This window comes from Gossypium hirsutum, chromosome A01 (genome assembly GCF_007990345.1).
Source record: "Gossypium hirsutum isolate 1008001.06 chromosome A01, Gossypium_hirsutum_v2.1, whole genome shotgun sequence".
Classification (NCBI taxonomy): Eukaryota; Viridiplantae; Streptophyta; class Magnoliopsida; order Malvales; family Malvaceae; genus Gossypium; species Gossypium hirsutum.
Genome location: NC_053424.1, coordinates 5186469 through 5199008, shown reverse-complemented (window position 1 = coordinate 5199008; position 12540 = coordinate 5186469).

Below are 12540 nucleotides of genomic sequence, written 5' to 3'. Positions count from 1 at the left end.
TTAATGATTAATATTGATTAATATTTTAATACTATACATATTTTTTTAATATATTTTTGCATCATAACAATTCGAATAACATTACATTTGATTGGAGTATTATTTTTCATATGTTTTATCATTAGTTAGTTATAAACTAATCATAATTAATAATTTTTAATCACTCATATGATTTATTTGTAGCGAATATGTTTTATATTTTGCAAAATTTTTTACTCATCTCTCTAATTGCATGTTTAAATTTATACTAAATATTTTTATTTATTTTTAAAACGTGTGTTAAAAATCTTATACTTCATATTATTACACTAATAACCAAACACAGCATCAACAAAAATCAATGTTACTAAGATGCAGCTTATAGCAATAATTAAGTGCATATTAATTAGAAGTATTCTTTAAGGAGTATTAGAAGTAGTTTTAAATTGTCCAACTCTTATAATAAACCATTTTCACATTTTTAATTTGGGGGTTTTAAGATTTTTTGGTATCCTTGATGCTATAATAAAGACTTAAAAGTCCCTCACTCCTCAAATTCTATTTTTATTACTTTACTATACATTTTTCTAATATCCAGTGAACCATTTTCTGCTTCTTTCTTATTTTTTTGACATCATTCAAACTGTTCTGTTGTAAAATACAAATAAAACAGTAATAAAAATTTAACTTTACAACATTCTAAATTAAAACACATTCCATCTCTAACAATCCTACATTTACAACAAAACAAAAACTCACCACCAAAATTTAAACATTTTCTCACATAAATACCTGCAATCCCCAAGGAAGATAACATTTCGTTTCCTTTCTTATCAGCCATCAAGAAAACAACATTTCTAGCCTTTAACATGTCGCTTTCAATACCTGTAAAAATTGTCCGTAAACCATGATCGCATTGCCTTGTTAGCACACCAAAAAAAACACTACCATGGTCTCATTTGTTAGTGTTCCATAGATTTGGAATTTTCGAAGTTTGAAACTTGTTCTTATGCGGAAAAATCTTCATATTTGTGGCTTATAAAGAGAGTATAAAGAAAGTGAAAGCATTAAATAGAGATGAACAATGTGAAACTTGTATGATCATGAGTTTTATTTCTTATTCATAGCAAACTTCATTGTATATATACATATATTAATAAAATTAAGGTCTCAACCCCAAGTTACAAATAATACCCCAACAAACTCAAATAGAAAGACATACAATCTGTGCTGTAAAGAGGCAAGCATAGAAATTATAACTATGTCTGTTTGATAAAGCTACATATAGTGTGGGGGAACAATGGGAGAATAATGCCATTTCAGCGGTGACCGGCTCCAGGACTTGGGTGAGAGGACTGTAATATTCTTTCAATTTTGGCTAGATGAATGGCGAATAGCCTTTCATTATTGGCCATTGCATTCCCTTTATCATCATCACTAGTGGGAAGCATTTTTGTAGTCTCTTTGCAAAGCGTGATTCCAGCAAAATTACCCTTAAATGAAGGAACTTGTTTCTTCTCAATGTTACTCAAAAGCTTTCTAGCTTCAAAACATGTTGGATGGAAGATCAAAGCGACAATAAGGATAAGCAAAACAAGGCTTAAACGAGCCATTTAAGAATATATTGTCTCTGCCTGTTGTTGGAGAAGTGAGGCCTTGTATGAAAAATTAGTGTATTCTGAGGTATATATATATAAGTACCGAGGGACCCCTGTTAGCTAACTCAACACGTTTGCAATGAATCAAAGGATATTTGGGTAATTTTCTGCATGGTTAGGTACAAATTAACTAGACTGTAAGCAAGTTTACATGTGCTTTAAGTAACTCCCTGCAATTTCAATACACTTGTCACCACCAATATTTGGGGGTTAACTTGATTTTTCCCCTCTGACCACGATCTTTTATACTCTGTGATTCATCCTTTTAAGCGTCAAACCGAACACCATTTCCTTCTACATTTTTTGTGGTGTTTAGTTAAAGTTTGTTATTTTCTCCACTTTACTTACTAGAACATTGCTTTTACTTTCATAGATCAAGGATCTAGATGACTACAGGAGATCTGAAAACCAAGTTTACCAATGGGATATAGGCCTAGGAGTAAACGTGTTATTCAGTGTAGAAATACATTGTTTTAGCCAATGGATATAAGCTAGCTAAGTCCACGTGAATCGGTCTAAATATTTTAAATCACTCTTTCATCAGAGCAAACTGAGGGCTGTTATTGCACCACTAGCTAGAAAGTAGTGAATCTTTGCATGAATTTCATTATCAGGAATTGCTATATCTTTATCTATACTCAATCACCTTCTAGGTTCCGAATAAGGTAAGAAACGTGGAAAATGATGTTTTTACTAAGCTGCTAAGACTTGAGAAGGTGAGCATTTTTTGATGCTGTATATTCATGAAGTTGACAAACACCAGTCTAATTGTTCCTAAAGTGGATGGTACTGTGCTGCTGAATTCAGAGCACTTTTCTTTACCACAAAGGGATCATCTCATAAATGGATTTCCAGTAATATAAATTGGAACATAAGTCAGTACCAATTCTATTAATAAGGTCAAAAATAAAACTTACTTGAAAAAGATGAATTAATAAAAAAACAGTAAATAAAATCGTAATTACAAAAATCGATCATAATTTAAATTATATTTTATGGGAATTCAATACTATCTTTTACCAATGGTTTTCTTTTATTAATATAACATTTTACATTGGTCGAAAAGAAATAAAAAATCTTTATATTAATTTCTCAAATTTTATTTACTATTTTTTTGGCAATTATAATTATAATTTTTAATTTCAAAACCTTCTTACTTTATTATTTTCATTCATTTTGTCCATTGACCTGAGAGCTTAGAGTTAGAATTTCTTCAAAAGCAGTACTAGGTATAAAATGGAGAATTAGGGAAAATTCATGATGATGGAGACATTGGTTTAGTTTCTGATTTGCAACTCAGATACGTCTTTCTTTCCAAGGCATTTCTTAGTTCAATGTACACATGAAAGACACATTATTGAAAGCACTGTCGGTTGAGTGTGTAGGCCTTTTCAGATGAACAGTACCTAAAGATTACTCATTGTTTTACATCTTACTGAAGACCACCCAAGTTTTTGATGAGGATGAACATGAAGAATTGTGGGGAATGGTTGTTAGTTATTAGATGATATAAACTTAAAAGGTCTAGTATTGCTGACCAAAGAGAATCTGCCATTAAAATTGAGTCTCCGAGCAATAGTCAACTTACTACTATTAAACATTAGGCGCTAAAGCATAGGTATTATTGGAAGCCTTGGTAGCTTAAGCTTGATAGAGGGTAGCACCAGTCTCTGTAGGTAACACCTGCATATCAATGGCGGTTCGAGGGCATTATATTAGATCGTCCCATTGTCCTTTATTTTGGCTAACAAGACCTTAGCTTGATGGAACCAGTAACGGTTCACACTAAGCGGAGGTATTAATAGTTTATAATGTAATTATTTAGAAAAATCAATATAAAATAATATATTTTCTATGAATAACTAAATGGATTAATATATTATTTACTTCCAAAATTGCACCTAATTATCATTTTGGTACCTAAATAAATTTTTTGTTTTAATTTAGTACCTGAAACTTCCATTTCTACCTCATTATCAATTTACCTCAGCCGTTAACGGCGTTAAAAAAAAGGTGATGTCTCCCGAAATTTATTTTCTTGAAATAATTTCTTTTAAAATGGAAAAAAAAAAACGACGTTAACAGTTAAGGAAAACTGATGACAGAATGGAAACTTCAAATATCAAACTAATATAAAAATTCTTTAAGTGCCAAAGTGATAATTGGGTGCAAGTTTCGGGGGCAAATAGTACATTAGCCCTAAATAAATAAGATAAGTGATGTGCTTATTCAATTAATCTCATTTAGAAGTGCTCATGGATCAAGCTCGGTTAGGTTTGGCCGAGCTTAAGCATGATATTAATGTACGTTATATGTCATTTAGTGGGCCTGAACAGGTAACTCGACCCTTGAACATGTTTAATCTCATTTAGTGGGCTTTTGAATTTTATATGTCAAAAGAAGGTTAAATTACTTTGTAACACTCCCTAACTCTTATCCACTAATACAGTTTACCCCAATGGACTAGACACTGCTGTTGATACTCTTGATGTTTCAAATTTTAAATTTCCCAACTCAACTAATTTTGTATTAACATATGAGTGTGAAGGTCCCGGATCTATTAAAGCATAAATAGGTTCTGAATGCAATAGAAATATACCTGTCACCACATCATGTTCATCACCCTCTTCACGAGTCCGTACAACATAAGCTCGAGCTGGTACTCTAGCTTCTGATTGTTGAGTAGCAACATCACTTCCTCTTCTAGCACCACCTCTGGAAAATGAACCGCTTCTGTCTAATTCTCGACCTCTAGAAGTAGGCACAGATCTCTGTGATGTAACTAGTGTAACATTTTTATTTTTCGGACAATCTCTAACAAAGTGCTATGTGGATCCACCAAGGAAACAGTCTCGAGTTAATCTCCAACACTCAACCCGATGCTATTTCCCTCAATGTTCACAATCTGGAATTTCAATATCCTGTGATGGACCTCGTACACTGCCAGTAGAAATTGTCATCTGTCTTCTACGGTTTCTATCACTTCTATCTGATTTGAAACTCAATCTCCAACTACCTCGAGATTCTTTTGATCTATTTGGTTGCAGATTTGAACTAGAAGCTCCGAAACTTTTTTCGAACGGACGAGTATTTTCAAGCTTTTGATCTAAACCCAGTACTTATTCAACCATCTTTGCTCTTTCAACTAAGTCTACAAATACCATCTATACTCGTAGTTCATCTCGTAAACCCCGTAGAAATCTCTTACAACTATCAGCTTCGATTGGCACATATTCCACAGCATATCTATTGAGTCGTGAGAATTCCCGTTCGTAGTCAACCATTGTCTCCTACGGTTTCTATCACTTCTATCTGATTTAAAACTCAATCTCCAACTACCTCGAGATTCTTTTGATCTATTTGGTTGCAGATTTGAACTAGTGGCTCCGAAACTTTTTTCGAACGGACGAGTATTTTCAGGCTTTTGATCTAAACTCAGTACTTGTTCAACCATCTTTGCTCTTTCAACTAAGTCTACAAATTCAGTAATTCTGAGAGATACCAGCTATACTCGTAGTTCATCTCGTAAATCCTGTAGAAATATCTTACAACTATCAGCTTCAATTGGCACATATTCCACAGCATATCTATTGAGTCGTGAGAATTCCCGTTCTTAGTCAACCACTGACATCTCACTTTGTTTTAACATCAAGAATTCTTGTTTTCTATCTTCAATGTACAACACACCCCCAGATTTCTTCTGAAATTTTCTGCTTCCTTTTTGGTATTGTTCCATAGATTTGGAATTTTCTAAGTTTGAAACTTGTTCTTATGCGGAAAAATCTTCATATTTGTGGCTTATAAAGAGAGTATAAAGAAAGTGAAAGCATTAAATAGAGATGAACAATGTGAAACTTGTATGATCATGAGTTTTATTTCTTATTCATAGCAAACTTCATTGTATACATATATTAATAAAATTAAGGTCTCAACCCCAAGTTACAAATAAAACCCCAACAAACTCGAATAGAAAGACATACAATCTGTGCTGTAAAGAGGCAAGCATAGAAATTATAACTATGACTGTTTGATAAAGCTACATATAGTGTGGGGGAACAATGGGAGAATAATGCCATTTCAGCGGTGACCGGATCCAGGACTTGGGTGAGAGGACTGTAATATTCTTTCAATTTTGGCTAGATGAATGGCGAATAGCCTTTCATTATTGGCCATTGCATTCCCTTTATCATCATCACTAGTGGGAAGCATTTTTGTAGTCTCTTTGGAAAGCGTGATTCCAGCAAAATTACCCTTAAATGAAGGAACTTGTTTCTTCTCAATGGTACTCAAGAGCTTTCTAGCTTCAAAACATTTTGGATGGAAGATCAAAGCGACAACAAGGATAAGCAAAACAAGGCTTAAACGAGCCATTTAAGAATATATTGTCTCTGCCTGTTGTTGAAGAAGTGAGGCCTTGTATGACAAATTAGTGTATTCTGAGGTATATATATAAGTACTGAGGGACCCCTGTTAGCTAACTCAACACGTTTGCAATGAATCAAAGGATATATGGGTAATTTTCTGCATGGTTAGGTACAAATTAACTAGTCTGTAAGCAAGTTTACATGTGCTTTAAGTAACTTCCTGCAATTTCCATACACTTGTCACCACCAATATTTGGGGGTTAACTGGATTTTTCCCCTCTGACCACGACCTTTTATACTTTGTGATTCATCCTTTTAACCGTCAAATCGAACACCATTTCCTTCTACATTTTTTGTGGTGTTTAGTTAAAGTTTGTTATTTTCTCCACTTTACTCACTAGAACATTGCTTTTACTTTCATAGATCAAGGATCTAAATGACTACAGGAGATCTGAAAACCAAGTTTGCCAATGGGATATAGGCCTAGGAGTAAACGTGTTATTCAGTGTAGAAATACATTGTTTTTGCCAATGGATATAAGCTAGCTGAGTCCACGTGAATCGGTCTAAATATTTTAAATCACTCTTTCATCAGAGCAAACTGAGGGCTGTTATTGCACCACTAGCTAGAAAGTAGTGAATCTTTGCATGAATTTCATTATCAGGAATTGCTATATCTTTATCTATACTCAATCATCTTCTAGGTTCCGAATAAGGTAAGATACGTGGAAAATGATGTTTCTACTAAGCTGCTAAGACTTGAGAAGGTGAGAATTTTTGATGCTGTATATTCATGAAGTTGACAAACACCAGTCTAATTGTTCCTAAAGTGGATGGTACTGTGCAGCTGAATTCAGAGCACTTTTCTTTACCACAAAGGGATCATCGCATAAATGGATTTCCAGTAATATAAACTGGAACATAAGTAAATACCAATTCTATTAATACGGTTCTAGAAATCGTAAAAAAAAAAATTACTTGAAAAAGATGAATTAATAAAAAACAGAAAATAAAGTCGTATTTACAAAAATCGATCATAATTTAAATAATACTTTTGGGGAATTCAATACTATCTTTTTACCAATGGTTTTCTTTTATTAATATAACATTTTACATTGGTCGAAAAGAAATAAAAAAATTTTATATTAATTTCTCAAATTTTATTTACTATTTTTTTGGAAATTATAATTATAATTTTTAATTTCAAAACCTTCTTACTTTACTATTTTCATTCATGTTGTCCATTATTATAATTTTTAATTTCAAAACCTTCTTACTTTATTATTTTCATTCATGTTGTCCATTGACCTGAGAGCCTAGAGTCAGAATTTCTTCAAAAGCAGTACTAGGTATAAAATGGAGAATTAGGGAAAATTCATGATGATGGAGACATTGGGTTAGTTTCTGATTTGCAAGTCAGGTACGTCTTTCTTTCCAAGGTATTTCTTAGTTCAATGTACACATGAAAGGTACATTATTGAAAGCACTATCGGTCGAGTGTGTTGGCCTTTTCAGATGAACAGTACCTAAAGATTACTCATTGTTTTACATCTTACTGAAGACCACTCAAGTTTTTGATGAGGATAAACAAGAAGAATTGTGGGGAATGGTTGTTAGATATTAGATGATATAAACTTAAAAGGTCTAGTATTACCGACCAAAGAGAATCTGCCATTAAAATTGAGCCTCCGAGCAATAGTCAACCTACTACTATTAAACATTAGGCACTAAAGCATAGGTATTATTGGAAGCCTTGGTAGCTTAAGCTTGATAGGGGGTAGCACTAGGCTCTGTGGGTAACACCTGCATATCAATGGCGGTTCGAGGGCATTATTAGATCGTAGAGCCCATTGTCCTTTATTTTGGCTAACAAGACCTTAGCTTGGTGGGACCAATAACGGTTCACACTATGCGGCGGTATTAACAGTTTATAATGTATTTATTTAGAAAAATTCAATATAAATAATATATTTTCTATGAATAACTAAATGGATTAATATATTATTTACTTCCAAAATTGCACCTAATTATCATTTCAGTACCTAAATAATTTTTTGTATTAGTTTGGTACCCGAAGCTTCCATTTCCACCTCATTATCAATTTAACCCAACCGTTAACGCCGTTAAAAAAAGGGTGACGTCTCTCAAAATTTATTTTCTTGAAATAATTTCTTTTAAAATGGAAAAAAAACGACATTAATAGTTAAGGATAACTGATGACAAATTGGAAACTTCAAATATCAAACTGATACAAAAATTCTTTAAGTACCAAAGTGATAATTGGATGCAAGTTTTGGGGGCAAATAGTACATTAGCCCTAAATAAATAAGATAAGTGATATGCTTATTCAATTAATCTCATTTAGAGGTGCTCATGGATCAGGTTGGGTCAAGTTCAGGCCGAGCCTAAGAATCATAATAATATACTTTATATTTGTCTAAGCTCGACCTAGCCCGTAATATAGGCCTAAAATTTTGCCTAAGTCCACCCATATTATTTTAATTTTTTTAAAAAATATTTATATTATTTTAATTTAATATTTAATAACTTTATTTTTTTATTTATAGAATATTTTTATATAGTCATCATTATTTTAATATTTGCGTTGGATTAGTATTATATATTTAGTATAGGTTTTTCGAAACCATTTTTTTTGAAAAACGAGAATCGACTTAGTTTTGGAAATAAAAACGAAAAATGGGAGTCGCCACGAATCTTTTTTGATGAGGTGTGATCGGGTCACCTCAAATTAATCATTTTAATAAAAGTTAAGATTTATTAAAACGATAATTTTTGGTCTACGAAAATCAGAAAATGAGTTCGGGAGTCGGTTACGGACGAGGAAGGATTAGCACCCTCGATACACCCAAAAATTGATACCTAGTTGATTAATTAGTGTCTTAGTGTCGAAAATTAAAAACTTGAAAGAATTTGAAATACAATCCCTCTTTTGTAAAAAAACACTCAAATGTTAAAGACCTTCTCGTCTCAAAGTAATAAAATGTCACATCCAGTAAGTTAAGACAAGACATCTCAAACTTTTGAGAATGAGCTTGCCTTTTACTTAAAATTCGTGTATTTTAACTTTTTGAAAGGGTATTCGATTATTTAGAGCAAACGAGAAAAATCGAAACCCAGTAAGTTAGGGCACGATATCTCGAACTTCCAAATACCAAATATTGTCTTTGCTTGCAAAAATCTCATCTCGAGGTAACAAGATGTCATATCCAGTAAGTTAGGACACAATACCTCGTATCTCTGAGAATAAGTATTTTATTCAAAACTCGTATTGCGATTTTAAAATAATATTCCGCTATTTAGGTTAAATGAGAAAAATCAAAACCCAGTAAGTTAGGGCACGATTTTCTCAAATTTCAAAAATACAATATATTACCTTATTTTGCAAAACTTTCGTTTTTAACGAATTCGGATAACAATTAATGCGACATGAACTTATAGTAAAATGTAAAAATAAATCACGTTAATATGCGTAAAAAAATAATACATGCATCGATATGAATGACAATAGGAAGGACAAGAACAAAATAAACAAACTACAAATAAAATAATAAATAAAAAATATCGAAGTCAAAGACCTAATATTACATGAATGAATAAACATGGTGTCAAGCGATATGAACAATAATAATACTAATCATAATGACGATGATATTAATAATAGTAATATAATAATGAAATAAATAAAAGGCTAAAGTTTTAAAATTATATATATGTAAAAGGATATATATAAAAATATATGGTACGACCAAGTAAATGTATGTTGAAATTTTAAAGTGAACAATTATAAAAGAAATATAATGAAAATAATAAGGGTCAGAATAAAATCAATCTATAAAAAATAATAATAATAAATAAATGAACAAACAAATACATATTAAATATTAACTAAACCAGTTTAATAGTATAATAATAATAATAATAATAAATATAGTGTCAATAATAATAAGAATGATAATTAAAATGATAATATAAATTTTAAATATAAAAAAGTAGAGAAACAAATAAAGCAAAAAGTGTTTAGTTAAAAAAAATGAAAGCAAAACAAAATAAATGAAATACTGCTACAACTAATAATAATATAAAAAACAATTAAAATAAATATGTACAACGATAAAATAAAAGAAAATATATAAAAAAAACAATTATAATAAAGAAAACGAAATAATAAAAAAAATTAAGTAAACAAGACAAATAGCTAAATAAATGAATAACGAAGTAACAAAATAACAAATGAACTATTCGTCTAAAAAGGTTAAATAAAACTAGGATTGAATTGAAATCCGAATAATTTGGGGTATAATTTTAAAAAATAAAATTCAATAAAACTCGAATTAGGACTTAAATTAACCCGTCTCCCCAAAACGTGCAGTCCAATTAGGGACCAAAATAAAACAATAAAGAAATTTCAGGGGCAAATTCGAAAAAATAGAAAAGGCTAAGATGTGGACCACATTAAGAACCACCTCAAAAGCGGAAGGACTGAGGGCGCAAATAGACCCTCAGTCAAAAACACGAGGATCCTAAGCGGGTATGGGTCGGGTCAGATGGGCATTAGTAAAACGACGCCGTTTTGGCCCTTAAATGGCCTAAGTGAAACGACGCCGTTTCACACATGCTATATAAGGCCCAAAATTTTTAAAACTTTCATTTTAACCCTTTTAAAAAAAAGGAAATTTTGCTCTCCCTTCTTCTCTCTCACCTCCAAACATCCGGTCAAGGTCCGGTCACAGGCCGCCATAGCTCCGCCATCGTTGACCACCGTACGCGATGGCCGGAGGGCCAAAAATCCTCTCTTTCGGACAATCAAAAATAGGCGAGTCTCTTCTTTTGTTTTTTATTACGTATATCTATATAGAGAGGAACAATAGATCCAAAAAAAATAAAAAAAGAATTAAAACTTAAAACCACCTTCTCTGATTCTATTTCTTTTCCCTTTTGTTTTCGATTCTTCTACCTTTTATTTCCAATCCCTTTTTTGATTTAAAATGTTAGTTTTTATAGCCGATTTTGTTACACTGTTTGTTATTGTTCATACACTGTCTATTTCCTATTTTTGCATTGCTGTTGCGTGTTCTTTGTGTTTTGCAGGTGGTTGAGCGGTGGAGCAAGTGGTGCAGGTGGCTGTCAGAGAATGCACATAGGGGCTAGGGTTTCTTGGAAAAGTTTAGGATAGTAGGTTAGGGTTTGTAATTGGGCTGATTAGTTTTTTGGGGTAGTTGGGTTCTGGGCCGGGCAAATTGGGCTTGTAACAAGGTTTTTTTTTGCAACAAAATAATTGATATTCATTAATAAGGCCAAAGCTCAAGGTGGCAGAACAATAAATCAACAGAGAGTGTGAAAAGACAAAAAAGGAAAAAAAAGCAAAACAAACAGCAGATGAAAAGACAAATTAAGAAAACAAACAACCCAAAAACAGATAAGCACATAGAAAGCTAAAAACCACATTTGCGATAAACCACCCTTTACCCAAACTAAGAGCCCTCGAAAAGAAAATCATCTAGAACGTTCTCCCCAAAACCAAATCACACAATGAGATATCAAGGAAAAAAAAACTTCGAAATCCTTTCATGGAGATTCAACAGAACCTTCTCCAACTTAAAAGTTTACAAGAATTAGTTATCTTCTCAAGGTCCAATCATTCCAATCCAAAATTAGCACTAACTTTATTGATCTCGGCTGTTCTTGAACCCAAAAACAGGGAATTATATAACGCCGACCTTCTAAAACCAGAGCATGAGCCGTTCTATTGACAGCCCTCGGTACAAAAAAGTAAGCCACATACTCAAACTGTTTCTCAAGAACATGAATGCTGTTAATAAGCTGTCTCATCACCGATTTATCTTCTCCGTCTGAGTACAGTTTTTTAACTGTAGTCAGAGAATCGCCTTCTAATAGGATCTTCTTGAAGCCCATTTCAGCGGCAAAAAATATTGCCCTTTCATATGCCCGAGCTTCCACAACAAAAGCATCAACTACATCATCCAAAGGGTAAGTGTAATATCCTGATTTTGGGCCTAGTCGGAATAGTAGTTCCGTGACCACAAAATTCGAGATAGAAATAATTATTTTATGATTATTTTAAGGTCTATGATATGATTGCATGATTGTGTGAAAATTTAGTGAAGGAATTTTATGCATAAAGTGCTTAAATTGAAATTAGGGAATAAATCGAATAATTTGCAAAACTTGCATTCTAGAAGTTTCTAGTATGAAATTGTTTTGAAATATTAATTAGGAGGTCTTAAATAGAAATTTTACCAATTTCTAAGTCTATGGACAAAAATTGGACATGGATGGAATTTTTGGAAAGTTTAGTAGCAAGGGTATTTTGGTCATTTAGGGGTAAAATGAATTAAAATACAAATTAAAAGCCAATTTTGCTCATCTTCAACCCCATGGCCGAATGTAGCAAGGAGAAACCATGGCTAGGGTTTTTCAAGCTTCCAAGCTCGATTGTAAGTCCGTTCTAGCCTCGTTTTTAATGATTTTTACGTTTTTGGAGTCCCGGTAGCTCGATTT